Source organism: Rhinopithecus bieti, unplaced genomic scaffold, assembly GCF_001698545.2.
Source record: "Rhinopithecus bieti isolate Rb0 unplaced genomic scaffold, ASM169854v2 scaffold_1599, whole genome shotgun sequence".
Taxonomy (NCBI): Eukaryota; Metazoa; Chordata; class Mammalia; order Primates; family Cercopithecidae; genus Rhinopithecus; species Rhinopithecus bieti.
In genome coordinates this window covers 6,615,473-6,628,923 of record NW_016804139.1, presented here as the reverse complement: position 1 = coordinate 6,628,923, position 13,451 = coordinate 6,615,473, and positions in this window count along the sequence as shown.

Here is a 13,451-nt window from a genome sequence, read left to right as displayed (position 1 = left end):
AGGAAGGAAGGAAGGAAGGAAGGAAGGAAGGAAGGAAGAAAGAAAGAAAGAAAATACAGAAATAACGTAAATATTCAACCAGAGGAAATTAGTAGCTAAATTATAGTAAATTATAAAATGGAATATTTTTATATTTCAAAACTTACTTTAGAATATTATTTAATGATATGCAAAATAGTTTTATTAGTATGGAATATCATATTATGCTAAGTGAAAATTTAAGTTCAAGGTCATAGCTTGAGAAAACTCATTTATCTTCCCTCACTCCAAAATAAAAACAATAAAGTATAGAAATATGTTATAGGAAAAAGTATAAAAGAGAAGAAAAGAACATAATTGTCAAATACTGGATGGAGAATATTAACAAAATAAGATTTTAAGGCCGAGGTGGGCAGATCACAAGGTCAGGAGATCGAGACCATCCTGGCTAACACAGTGAAACCCTGTCTCTACTAAAAATACAAAAAAATTAGCCAGGCGTGGTGGCGGGCACCTGTAGTCCCAGCTGCTTGGGAGGCTGCTTGGGAGGCTGAGGCAGGAGAATCCCTTGAACCCAGGAGGCGGAGCTTGCCGTGAGCTGAGATCGCACCACTGCACTCCAGCCTGGATGACAGAGCGAGGATCCGTCTCAAAAAAATAATAAATAAATAAGATTTCATGAGTTTCTGAAAGACCAGAGATGGCTATGGCCAACGTGACTTAATATAAATCAGAGCGAAAAGGGCCTAGCTCAATACAGGTAGAAGAGAAAGCAGCAAGTGAGGCAGGGTCATTTTTACAGCATTCTATAAACTCTTAGAGATGTAGTCAAAGCATGAGAAAGTGCTTAAAGTAAGACAACTGATTGAAGAACTGTATGTCCAACGACTGCTGAGTCATGTGTCCCACACATGAGTATGTGTAAGGAAAGTGCCTATAAAGTGAGGCTGAATAAACTGTCAGCCTAAGACGGGCAATGGCTGTCAGAGTACAGGCTGCCAGCTTGCTTATCTTAGAGTATAGCCTGCCTGTCCACATACCACACCCACAAACAGAAATCTTGCAGTCTTTGTATGCAGGGAAAAGGAAACTAGTATCAGAAGAAATGTTAGTCAGTTAAAGGTAATAATCAACATTTCTAAATTTATAATCATATTGGACAACTGAGTATCAGCAGACATTTGATTAAAAAGGAAAGCAAAAGGCTCTGGCAAAGACAATTCTATAGATTTATCAAACCATTTTATCATCCTCTGGGGAGTATAGAAAAACTACATTTCCCAGTATCCTTGCATCTAGATTGGGCCTGATGACCAATTCTAAATAGGGGAATGCAGTAGAAACATAATTCACCCAGGCTTTGCTAGAAACACAAGATCTCCTACATGTGATATTCCTCTCTCACTTTTTGCAGCAATAATGGGAATCCTAGAGTAGTGGCGCCCTGCATCTCTGAGTCATCCCCTATAAGAAAGTTGCCCCGGAGGACTCTGACCAGGAATTGGCCTTTACGTGAGGTGAAAGCAAAGCAAGACAACTTACACTGGATTAAGGCACTGAGAATTTTGAGATTATTTGTAATAGCAGGTAGCATTAATTATCCTTACTAATATGGCAGAATAAAAGAGAAAGACCAAGGTAATTAAACAGAATATTGACCCCAGAGGAAACATATATACTTTTGGGAAAAGACAAAAACTTTAATTTAATTATAAGTTTATTTTTTCTTTTTTAAAATTTTGAGGCTGGGTACAGTGGCTCACACCTGTAATTCCAGCACGTTGGGAGGCGGAGGCAGGCGAATCACCTAAGGTCAGGAGTTTAAAATCAGCCTGATCAACGTGGTGAAACCCCATCTCTACTAAATACAAAAAAAAAAAAAAAAAAAAAAATTAGCTGGGCTTGGTGGTGCATGCCTGTAATCCCAGCTACTTGGGAGGCTGAGACAGGAGAATTGCTTGAACCCAGGAAGTGGTGGTTGCCGTGAGCTGAGGTCGCACCACTGCACTCCAGCCTGGGCAACAGAGTAAAATTCCGTCTCAAAAAAAAAATTGAGAAAACATTATATTCATTTATTTAAAAAAAGAGTAAAATGAAAAAAGAAAAAGGGACCGTTGACATCAGTTAAAAATTATCGGTTAAATGATAATTTCAGGAGAAAAGCTATTCATAGAAAACATATAAATCACAAACAAAAAAAGAATGAAAAGCATTCAGGGGAAAGGTAAGCACAGTGGATAAAATATTTTTTTACATATTTTTACACAACTTCAGAATAGAAATGATAAAAGAAAACCCTAAAACTCCAGAAAAAATAAATAAAACAAATTATCATGGGCAGAATTGAATCAGATTGGCAGCTAACTTCGTACCAGCAACATTAGGTACTGGAAGTAAACGAAGTCAGGACTTCAGTCAGGCTAGAAAAGAAAACGTTTTACATCTCAAATACTATAACCAAAATATTAACAAAGCATTAAGATAGAATAAAGCCATTTAATACATGCAGAGATGAAAGTTTTTCTATAAAGTGTATTAAAATATGAATTCCAGCACACAAAAAAATGTAGTCCTAAGGAAAAAAAAAGATGAAGATAAGAAATCAAAGTACAGTGAGACCAACTCCAAAACTCAGTAAAATTAAATCTCAGGATGGCCAGGATGTTGGTTCTGTGGTAAAACCAGGGAATAAGAAGTTCAAATTAGAACAAGAAGTAAGAGCATTCTGCTGGAATATCTTAAGGAAGAAAATAAAATTTTTTGGTAAGAAATAGCATGCTGAGGAAGATGAATGATCTTAGTGAGAAAGTGAATGGATGCTCCATCCCGGGGCTTTCTCCATGAGCCCATGTGCATGGCCGCTCCAAAGACATCAATGGAAGTGATACATGGGCTCAGTGACATGGGCTTCCTTTGCAAGGCTAATCAGAAGTGATCAGCACTGGCAAAAGGAGATACTAGAGTTTAGTCCCCATCACAACACCATTCCTCAGGTGTTTAAGGAGATCACCCAGAAGGCTGATTACTTTGAATCCCTTCTATCATTAGGGAGACATAGTTTAATTTCACAGGAGTATGTACATATTCTCAAGAAGAATTTTCCTTCCTTACCCACAATGTTTCTGTCAGCACCAACATTCTTGGACTTATTGAATGACTTATTCATCATTTTGATATCATCTCTGACCAAAGAACATATTTTATCATGTTGTAAGTACAGACATAGACTTACACCCATAGAATTGTCTGGTTTTATCATGTGCCACACCACCTAGAAGCAGCTTGATTGGTAGAAAGATAGAATGGCCTGCCAATGGGCCAGTGAGGAGACCACCCTCTGAGAGGCTGGGGCACTGTTCTATAGTAGTGGTATACGCCCTAACCTAGTGGACAACGTATTGCTTTATCTCTCATTGACAGAATACTCAGGCCCAGGAAACAAAGAGTGGAGACAGGGATAGATTTTTCCTATCACACCTTAACTGAACCACTTAAGGAATTTTGCTTCCTTTCCCATACCTTGTACTAATTTCTGTCCAAGGGAAAAATTTTTCCACCAAGAAATAAAGTCATTGTTCTATTAAACGGGAAGCTGAGATTGCCTTCTGGCATTTGCAGCTCTTCATGCTACTAAAACAACAGGCAGCAAAGGTGGTCACTGGCTTGAATGAATGATCCCCATGACCATTCATGGGAAATTCAGTGACTGTTCCATAATAGGGACAAGCAGAACAATGCCTGGAGCCCAGAGAATTCCCTGGAGTGCCTCTTAGCATCCTTTGTCCAATATATCTAGATAATAAACACAGCAGCAACTCAGTGAAGCCAGGATCCCAAGTACTAAAGACTCAGATCCTCTGAGAATGAAGATATGATTCACCCTACCAGAAAAGAACTCTGGCCTGCTAAGGTGCTGGTAGAGGAGACAGACAGGGAATAGGAGGTGGAATAAGGTCGTTTTGATTATTAATTTAGACCTCATGATCAGCTACAGAAGCAAGGACTGGGGCAGCCATGTTTTGTGTCATTTAATGCTTTCTTTTCCTCCCCTCCCTACAAGGTACACATTGTGAGACGAGCCCTGAAATAGTGGCTAACGCTTTAGGGTTTCAGGAGGATCCAACTCAAGCCTCTGTTCAATCTCCTGGCTTCTTAATGCAACTCAGACAGCTGCTTTCCCTGATCCCTATACTCCTGAATCCACGTTTAAAATTTCTGTTTCCTCCATACATCAGTTTGCACACAGGGTATATTCGTTAGGGTAACATTAGCTGCTGTAATAAGCAAACTCCAAGCTACATAGTGGTACAATCATGATGGAAGTTTATTTCTTGCTCATGAAGAGTCCTAAACGGTTGTTCCTGGTTGATGGGAGTTGCCTTTCCAAGGAGTAATTCATAGACTAAGGAGTTGTTGTGATGGTTGTTTCCATCTGTTGTTTTAAAAATGTAACTTCTGAGATCCTTCTGCTCATCTGTATCAAGTGAGTAAAAAGAAAATAAAACAAAGATAAAGTACACTTGTCTATTGAGCTGTTTGGTCTGGAAGTGACACAGGTTATCTGTGACTGCAAACACCGGGAGAATTAGTCACCTGAACCCCTGGAGATCGCTCTCTCTCTCTCTCTCTCTCTCTCTCTCTCTCCCTCTCTCGCTCTGTCTCTCTCTCCTCCCACGTCCTCCAGCTTTACTGTGTCTTTTGTATTGCCCCAGATCCTCCTCCCTCTGTCTCAGAGCCCATATGAAAACTTCCAAGTGACCCTCCAGGCAAAGCCATATTGTGATTTTGCTATCTTAGGAAAAATGAACAGAGGTACATGATTATGACTAATTATGACAGATTATGACCGTTATATCTAAACAAAGATAACTGAGGGTTATCTGACCTTTTCCTTAAAAATACATGCCTGTCTACTGAAAAAAAAAAAGTGAGCCTTACCCACCAATGCTTTGTTCAGGAATCTTGTTTGCTTATACTTTTGCTTCCTTAATTGATTACAAAGAAAGTGGCCTTTGAATATCTCAAGGCAAAAATAATTGCTAATGGATTTTCCTACACGACACCCGAGGAAGCACACATCAGGGTTCTACTTCAGGAAGAGTGACATTAATGACCATAATACACCCTCTTGGCTGGTAGAAAAAGAGGCTGCAGAAACCCCGCTTAAGGCCACCAACCACTCTCCTGTTGTCAGCACTCACTCTGTCCCTACCAGAATTGCTGATGAAGCATGGAGACCTGAAGTAGCATAGCTGATAGCTGGATCTCCTTTGATCAGTAAATTTTATTGAGAAAAAAAGAGTGATCCCCTTTGACTGCCTTCACTTTTTTGATATAATGAAATACACATCTAATTGCTATTTAAAAAACAATTAAACACAAAACCGCACAGACTCACCCCACCATTACATAAAGCAATTGAGCTCTGCTTAAGCAATTATACCCACATTTATATATGCAGGCCACACACACACACACGCAAGCAAAGGTGAGTCAACCTGATGTAGTCCCTGGATTTAAAGGGCAATTTGAGAGCATTTTGCAGTACTTAAGCATGCACATTGGAATCTCCCTTGCCCCAAATGTTTTACCAACACATTTCCTCCAAATAAAACAAAATGAAATAAAACAACACTCCCCAAGGAGAACTTTCAAACCAGCTGCTAAGAGGAAAACACCAACAACATTCGCTATCACTTTATACCAACTTCTACTGCTTGAATGTCTCACAAACCAGCTTATCTCTCTGCCAACTAGTCTCTTAGCAGTCTTTTTTTTTTTTTTTTTTTTTAATTATTCAATGGCATTTAGCAGATGGAGAAACTCTAGATCACAGAGAAAGGCTCAAATTATAATCATACACAAACTTACATGAGTTCCAATAAAAAGTCTTAAAGGCCCTAGTCACTTATTTATAAACATATGAAATTATTTGTTTCCATTTGGAAAAATAGACTGAGTGACATAACTGGAGAACACACTTATTACTAATAAAGCAGTGAAGCACAAGTAGACATTTGACACGTAATAAAACAACTTCAATATAATTAATGTAAACTCCAGAAAGTTCCCATTTTTAGGAGTGTTGAATCCACCATCCCTACCACCACCACCACCATTACCACTACCACTAAAAAAAGTAAAAGGTGTTTAACTGGAAGCAGAATTGTTTTATAAAAATGCTTACAGAATAAAATTTTGTCAATACTCTTCTGAGTGTTCAGAGTTTAAAGCACTCACCAAGGAAGCTATTCTAAAATCTTCAATTGTCTAGTTTTAAATAAGAAAACAAAATAAAATAGGAGCAGACCTCATCTTCTTTTTCTTGTTGACCTCTTAGAAGAGTCAGTTGCATACAAAGTTATTTCTAATTATAAGATATAAAAGTTCATAATATTTCCCACTCACTTGGCTTATTTGAAGTCTATTACAAGATATGTATAGATTCTCATAGGAAACTTTGTTAACTTACTGTCGCTATTAGTCTTCAGAATGAATTACGTAAAATCAGAATGCATAGCTATGCCCCTTTGTAATCAGCTGCCTCGCTCAATTCCTACCAAATGCAAATTAAAGAAAATAATGGCTTTTGGAGACCATTAGGAATAATTAACCTTTTTACAATCCATAATTTGATCGTGAATAATTATGTAACAATAGAATAATGAGACTTATTTCTCTATCTGTGTTTTTGTGTGGCCTAGTCATGCCACATTTGCCAAATTATATTTTTAAATGACCTATTAAAATTGTTCAACTCTATAAACGTAAGAGCTGGAAAAGCTTTAGATAATTGCAATGGATGTGTTACTCAAGATTGTATTTTATTTTCCTTTCTTATTACTAAAATATTAATTCAATAAAATGTTTTATACTGAATTATTTCAATGAGTTAGATACTATTAGTAGATAAGTAAGCAAATCTGACTTGGAAATCATTATGGAACATCAGTCCTGGGGAGGAGAAAGACAATCGTCAGAAACCACACAAATAAATACAGATTTACAATTAGAAACATGATGAGAGAAAAAAGTCTTCTGTGAATGAGCGTGATTTCTAAAGTTTTCCCTGAAACAGCAATCTGTGAACTAAGATTTTTTTATTGTGGTAAAATATACATGACTTAATATTTATCATTTTAACCACAATTCACTGACATTAAATATATTCACAGTGTTCTACAACCGTTGCCACCGTCTACACCCAAAATTTTTTCAGCATTCTTAACAAAAATTCTCTACAGATAAAATGATAACTCCTCCTTCTGCCCCTGGTATCTTCTATCTATTTCCTATCACTACAGATTTGCCTACTCCTGCTACCTCATCACTACAGCCTGAATGTTTGGGTCCCCTGAAGTTTTGTATGTTGAAATTCCAGCCCCCAAGTGGATGCTAATAGGAGGTAGGGCCTTTGGGAGGTAATTAGGTCATGTAGTCAGCGACTTCATAAATTAGACTAGTGGCCTTATAAAAGAGGCCCAAGAAACACCTCTTACCCCTTCTGCCACGTGAGGATGCAGCAAAAAGACGACCATCTGTGAACCAGGGAGTGAGCCCTTATCAGACACTGAAGCTGTTGGTCTCTTCATCTTGGACTTCCCATCCTCCAGAACTGTGAGAAATAAATTTCTGTTGTTAATAAATTTCTGTTGTTAATACCAGTTTATGGTATTTTGTTCTAGGAGCCTAAACAGACTAAGACACTGATACAACTGGAATCACACTGATATAACTGGAATCACACATTTGTCCTTCTGTCTCCAACTTATTTCACTAAGTATGTTTTCAAGGTCCATCCATCTTGTAGCATGATATAGTTTGGATGTTCTCTTCCCTCCAAATCTCATGTGGAAATAGTGGGGAGTGTTTGGATCATGGAGGCAAATCCCTCATGAATGGCTTCATGCTGTCCTTGCAGTAATGAGTGAGTTCTCAGTCTATGAGTTCATGCGAGATCTGGTTGTTGAAAAGAACCTGGCATTTCCTCCCATCCCTCTGCTGGCTCCTCTTCATCTTCCATCATGACTGGAAGCTTCTTGTGGCCCTCACCAGAAGCAAATGTGGATACTATGCTTCATGTACAGCCTGCAGAACTGTGAGCCAAATAAACCTCTTTTCTTCATAAATTACCCAGCCTCAGGTATTCCTTTATAGTGACATAAAGCAGACGAATACAGAACACATACCATTCTGGCTAACACGGTGAAACCCCGTCTCTACTAAAAATACAAAAACAAAATTAGCCGGGCATGGTGGCAGGTGCCTGTAGTCCCAGTTACTCGGGAAGCTGAGATGAGAGAATGGCGTGAACCCGGGAGGCAGAGCTTGCAGTGAGCTGAGATCGTGCCACTGCACTGCAGCCTGGGGGACAGAGCAAGACTCCATCCCAAAAAAATAAAGAAATAAGTAAATAAATAAATAAATTACATTATTTTTATGAGTGAATAATATTCCATTGTGCTTGTATACAACATTTTGTTTATCTATTTATCTGTTGATGGGCATGGATTGTTTCCACCTCTAGGCCATTGTGAATAATGCTGCCATAACGAGGGGTGTACAAATACCTGTTCTAGTCCTTATTTTCAATTATTTTGGGTATACACCTAGAAATAGAATTGCTAGATCATATAGCAATTCTGTGTTCGATTTTTTGAGGAACTGTCATGCTGTTCTACACAGTGGCTGCATCATTTTACATTTCCCTCCAGTGATGTACAAGAGTTCCAATTTCTCCACATCCTCACCAACACTTTTTACTTCCTGTTTTTTTAATATAATGGCTATTATATTTTAAAATATTATAATAATATTTTATATTTTGAAAAATATATTTTATTTATCTAATATTGTCATAATGAGTTATTTTATAGTAACATTATAAATAATATAATAACTTATAAATACAAGCTGACTAAATTATATATTATATATTAATAGTGATATTATTTTTTTTTTAAATACATATTTTTTTTAAATAAGTGGCGCTATTATATCCTTAGGAGGCCCATAAAGCGGGCGTACCCATGATTTTAATTATTCATTTCATTAATGATACTGAGCATCTTGGTCCTTACATACTTATTGGGACTGTATATCTGCTTTGCAAAAATGTCTACTTAAAGTTTTTGGACCACTTTTGAATTACTTTGGGTTTTGTTGTTGAGTTTTAGGAATTCATTATATATTCTGGATATTAATTCCTTAGCAGATATATAATTTGAAATTATTTTCTCCTATTTGTTAGATCGTGTTTTTGCTTTCTTAATAATATCCTTTGATGCACAAAAGTTTTTTAATTTTGATGATGTTCAATATATCTACTTTTTGTTTTGTGGCATTTGCTTGTGGTATGATATTCATTAAATTGTTGCTAAATCCAATCTATTGAGGATTTTTCCTAATGCTTTCTTCTAAGAGTTATAGTTTTAGCTCTAAAGTTCAGGGTTTTGATCCATTTTGAGTTCATTTTGTATATGCTATAAAGTAAGGGTTAAACTTTGGTCTTTTGCATGTGGATATCCAGTTTTCCCTGGAAAAGATTTGTTGAAAAGATTGTCCTTTGCCACTGAAGTCTTGGCACACTTGCAGAAAATCAATTGACCGTGTATGTGATGGTTTACTTCTGGGCTGATAGCTGATGTTTTAAGGATGGACCAGAGTTAAATTAGTCTGGCGTTTAAAGTCTCTTTGGGGTAATTCTGAGTTATTCAATTTACTCTGGTTTTCCAGCAGAATAATATAGGGTGACACTAAATCCATTCTTCTTCCTCATCCTGCAACCAGTGTGAGTCATAAATATGCCAGTTTTTATTTTTTCTGGTATCCAACAGGTCATGATGATTCAGAAAAGCACAAGTCCCAAGGCCAACCCGTTAATTCTCATACGTAGTACAGAACAGAGTTGCAAAGAAGAAGAACCTACTTATCTAACCATTAGTGAAGCCCACCTCACCCACAATAAGATTAGTAACTCAGGCTATAATCAAGAGCAGTATAACTTCTTCCAGGCAAGTAAAAGATTTGTGGCAGGAGAAGGGAAGGGGAGTTGGAGTTGTCAGTGGGGATTTAATGACAATTAATGGGGGAAATTTCTGTAATTTACACTAATTATATTTTAGATTTTTATTATCTATTGAATGTCTCTTCTTCATTAATTTACTTTGAAGGAAGGAATATATCCAGCTAAGGAACTTACTGTATTTTCTAACATGAAAATAAATAATTTTATGTCTTCACTTAAAGTGATTAAAATTTTACGCCTATTTTTTGTTGAATTTGAATATGAGTATACTATGATTTTAAAAATCATGTCCCACTTTCAAACTGCATCTTCTTAGATTTATAATAAATAAAAAGTGGGCTCATTTCCAGGTTATATACCTTTTCATGATTGCTGCTTTAGCTACACAAAGACTCAGAAGAAGATTGAAATTATTGCTTGTAAGAGGCTAATCAATTTTATAGACAAGTCAACATCATCTTCCTGTCTCTCCTTGGGTTGTGAAGGTGCAGGTAAGAGGAGGAGAAGAGAAAAGGTGGGAAACAGTGTAGGGATGGCAATTCCCTCCCTCCAATTACATGTGTACATATGTTTATTTAAACTCCATGATTTAAATATTTCAAAATTATACATTTAATTTTAACAGCATTCATTTGTACTGTCACTGATGGTTGCATTGCTATTTGATAAGTGAAATGGTCCAGTGTCCCCAAAATATTGTGTCTTTTTTATATAAGACACAAAAAAATTGTGTTTTCTTTTACATAAATGTTTCTAGAAATGCAATAGACAACAGTTTATTTATGTATATTATGAAATGGGAGAGAGATGTTTTGCCACATGAAGAAATTCCATGACGTATTTATTCCAATGACTTACCATAAAAATTATTCTGGAATATTATGCTTATTAAGACCTTGTACTTGGTTTGACATCTGTCACTTTAATTATGTTTTCTATATTTTAAAGCTTTCTTGTTATCTTTTATCTATTTTGCTTTTGGATGAAGGAACCATGTCCATTTGCTTTTATCTTTTATCCATGACTTGTGAGGTCAACACCCTATTTTAAAGATAATATTTCATGATTATCTTAGAACATTAAAATTCTTTTAACTAATTATGTCTGCAATAACTGTTGACTTCCTCTGAGGGATGTCAAGGAATTTTTCACTGATGACATCCCTGTCTTTGCTATTTCTCTTTTATATTTTCCATTATGTCAACCTGGATATTTAAAATATTCTTTTAAAAACAGACTTTCTTATTATACTTACATATGATATTTTACTTTCGTCGTCATAATTACCCTCAATTACTTAATTTTCCTCTTACTATTGATTCATGATTTGCAAGTTTGTATTTTGTTTTGTGTTTTATTTATCCTACAATTTCAGATAGTTTAAGTGATTATAACCACTTTTTCTCAATCACAACTTCCCTAATGAAGAATGCAATTGCTTATTCATCTCTTAATTGTTCAGAGCACATTTTGTAATGCATCTTGCTGGAAAACAGACTTGAGTGGCAAATTTTCTAAGAATTGCAGATTTGAAAACGGCCTCATCTTGCCTTTTGAAAATAATTAGCCCTTGGCTAAAGATCTAATGTTTGAGTCTGTATCTATTAGAGATGTGTGAAGTTGCAAGTAACATAAATTGCAATCACAGGTGTTTATTTTCCTCATACAACAAGAAGTCTAGAGGTATTACAGTCGCTAGCCTTGGCTCAGATGCCAAAACAGTGCTGGAGCTCCAGCCCTCATGTCTGTGGTAGGCAGAATATCGGTCCCAAAGATGCCCACCTCCTAATCACTGGGACCTGTTAATACGCTCATTTACATAGCAAAGGAAAATGAACGTTGCTAATCAGTTAACCTTGAGATGGGGAGATTACCCTGGATTATCCCGGCTAGCCCGACATAATCACAGAAGTCCTTAAAAGCGGAAGAAGAGGCCGGGCGCAATGGCTCACGCCTGTAATCCCAGCACTTTGGGAGGCCAAGGCGGGCGGATCACGAGGTCAGGAGATCGAGACCATCCTGGCTAACACGGTGAAACTCCGTCTCCACTAAAATACCAAAATTAGCCGGGTGTGGTGGCGGGCACCTGTAGTCCCAGCTACTCAAGAGGCTGAGGCAGGAGAATGGAGTGAACCCGGGAGGCGGAGCTTGCAGTGAGCGGAGATCGCGCCACTGCACTCAAGCCTGGGCGACAGAGTGAGACTCCGTCTCAAAAAAAAAAAAAAAAAAAAAAAAACGCGGAAGAAGAGAGTGAGAGGAACAGCAGCAGAAGGACTTAGCCGATGTTGCTGGATTTGAAGATAAAGGAGAAGACCTCAAACTAAGGAATACGGTGGCTTCCAAGAACCACACTGGGAAAAGCTAGGAAACAGACCCTCCTTAGTGACTCCAAAAGGAACACAGCCCTACCAGTACATGGCTTTTAGCCCACGGAGGTCCACTTCTGACTTCTGGCCTTTGGAACTGTAAAATAATAAGTAAGTGTTGTTTTCAGCCACTAAGATTTTTTCTGGTATTGACAGACAAACAATACAATGTTCATGTTTATTTCAAAGCAAGACAAAGGAGAAAGGGCCATGCCAGGGAATTTGGTTATTGCCGGGAATTCTAAATTTAAGTTTAGAATTCCCTGGCTAATTTTCATATTTTTAGTAGAGACAGGGTTTCACCATGTTGGCCAGGCTGGTCTCGAACTCCTGAATTCAGGTGATCCACCCACCTCAGCCTCCCAAAGTGCTGGGATTACAGCCGTGAGCCACCACGCCCCGCCTGACTGTTACGTTTTCTTCCCCGCCCCATCCCTTTTATCTCAACCTTTTAATATAGCTTCCACATCTGCTTTTAACTCATTAAGAATATAAAGTGAAGACTTTTTCTTTGAACTCTTACATCTTCATTCCTTTTCTACTTTGTTTCGGATTTTTAAAAGATCTCAAGTGTTGTCGTTCCTGTTTACTGATTCTTGTTGCTGACTAGTTCCACTTTGTTGGTGGCGCTTTAAGTTCTGATGGGATAGATTCTCAGAATCCATTTGAATGTAGAGAGACGTATACTAAAGACAAGAGAATATGGGAACCAGGAAATGTGTCAGCCACATCTACAAGTAGAAGGCAGATCTCGTAGAAATGCAGGCCACCCTTGCAGTTTAGGAAATGCCAAAGTTTTCAGAGAGCACTATCTGGAGGCGGAGCTCCGGAAATAGACTGCATTCTACTGGAAGAGCCGACCAGGGGGCCATCTGCTCCACATCATAGATCATCCCATCTCCTATATGCACCTGAATGGAAAAGACACAAACCAGGAAAGCAGCAGAGAAAGGTGTGGAGTGTTTATCACTTCTGCTCTGCATCTGAGGACTGCCCAAAATCTTATTAAAATCTAGAATGTTTTCAAGTCCTATTGTTTGTGTGGGTAACTGCAAAGGATTTATTTTTCTTTTGAGATT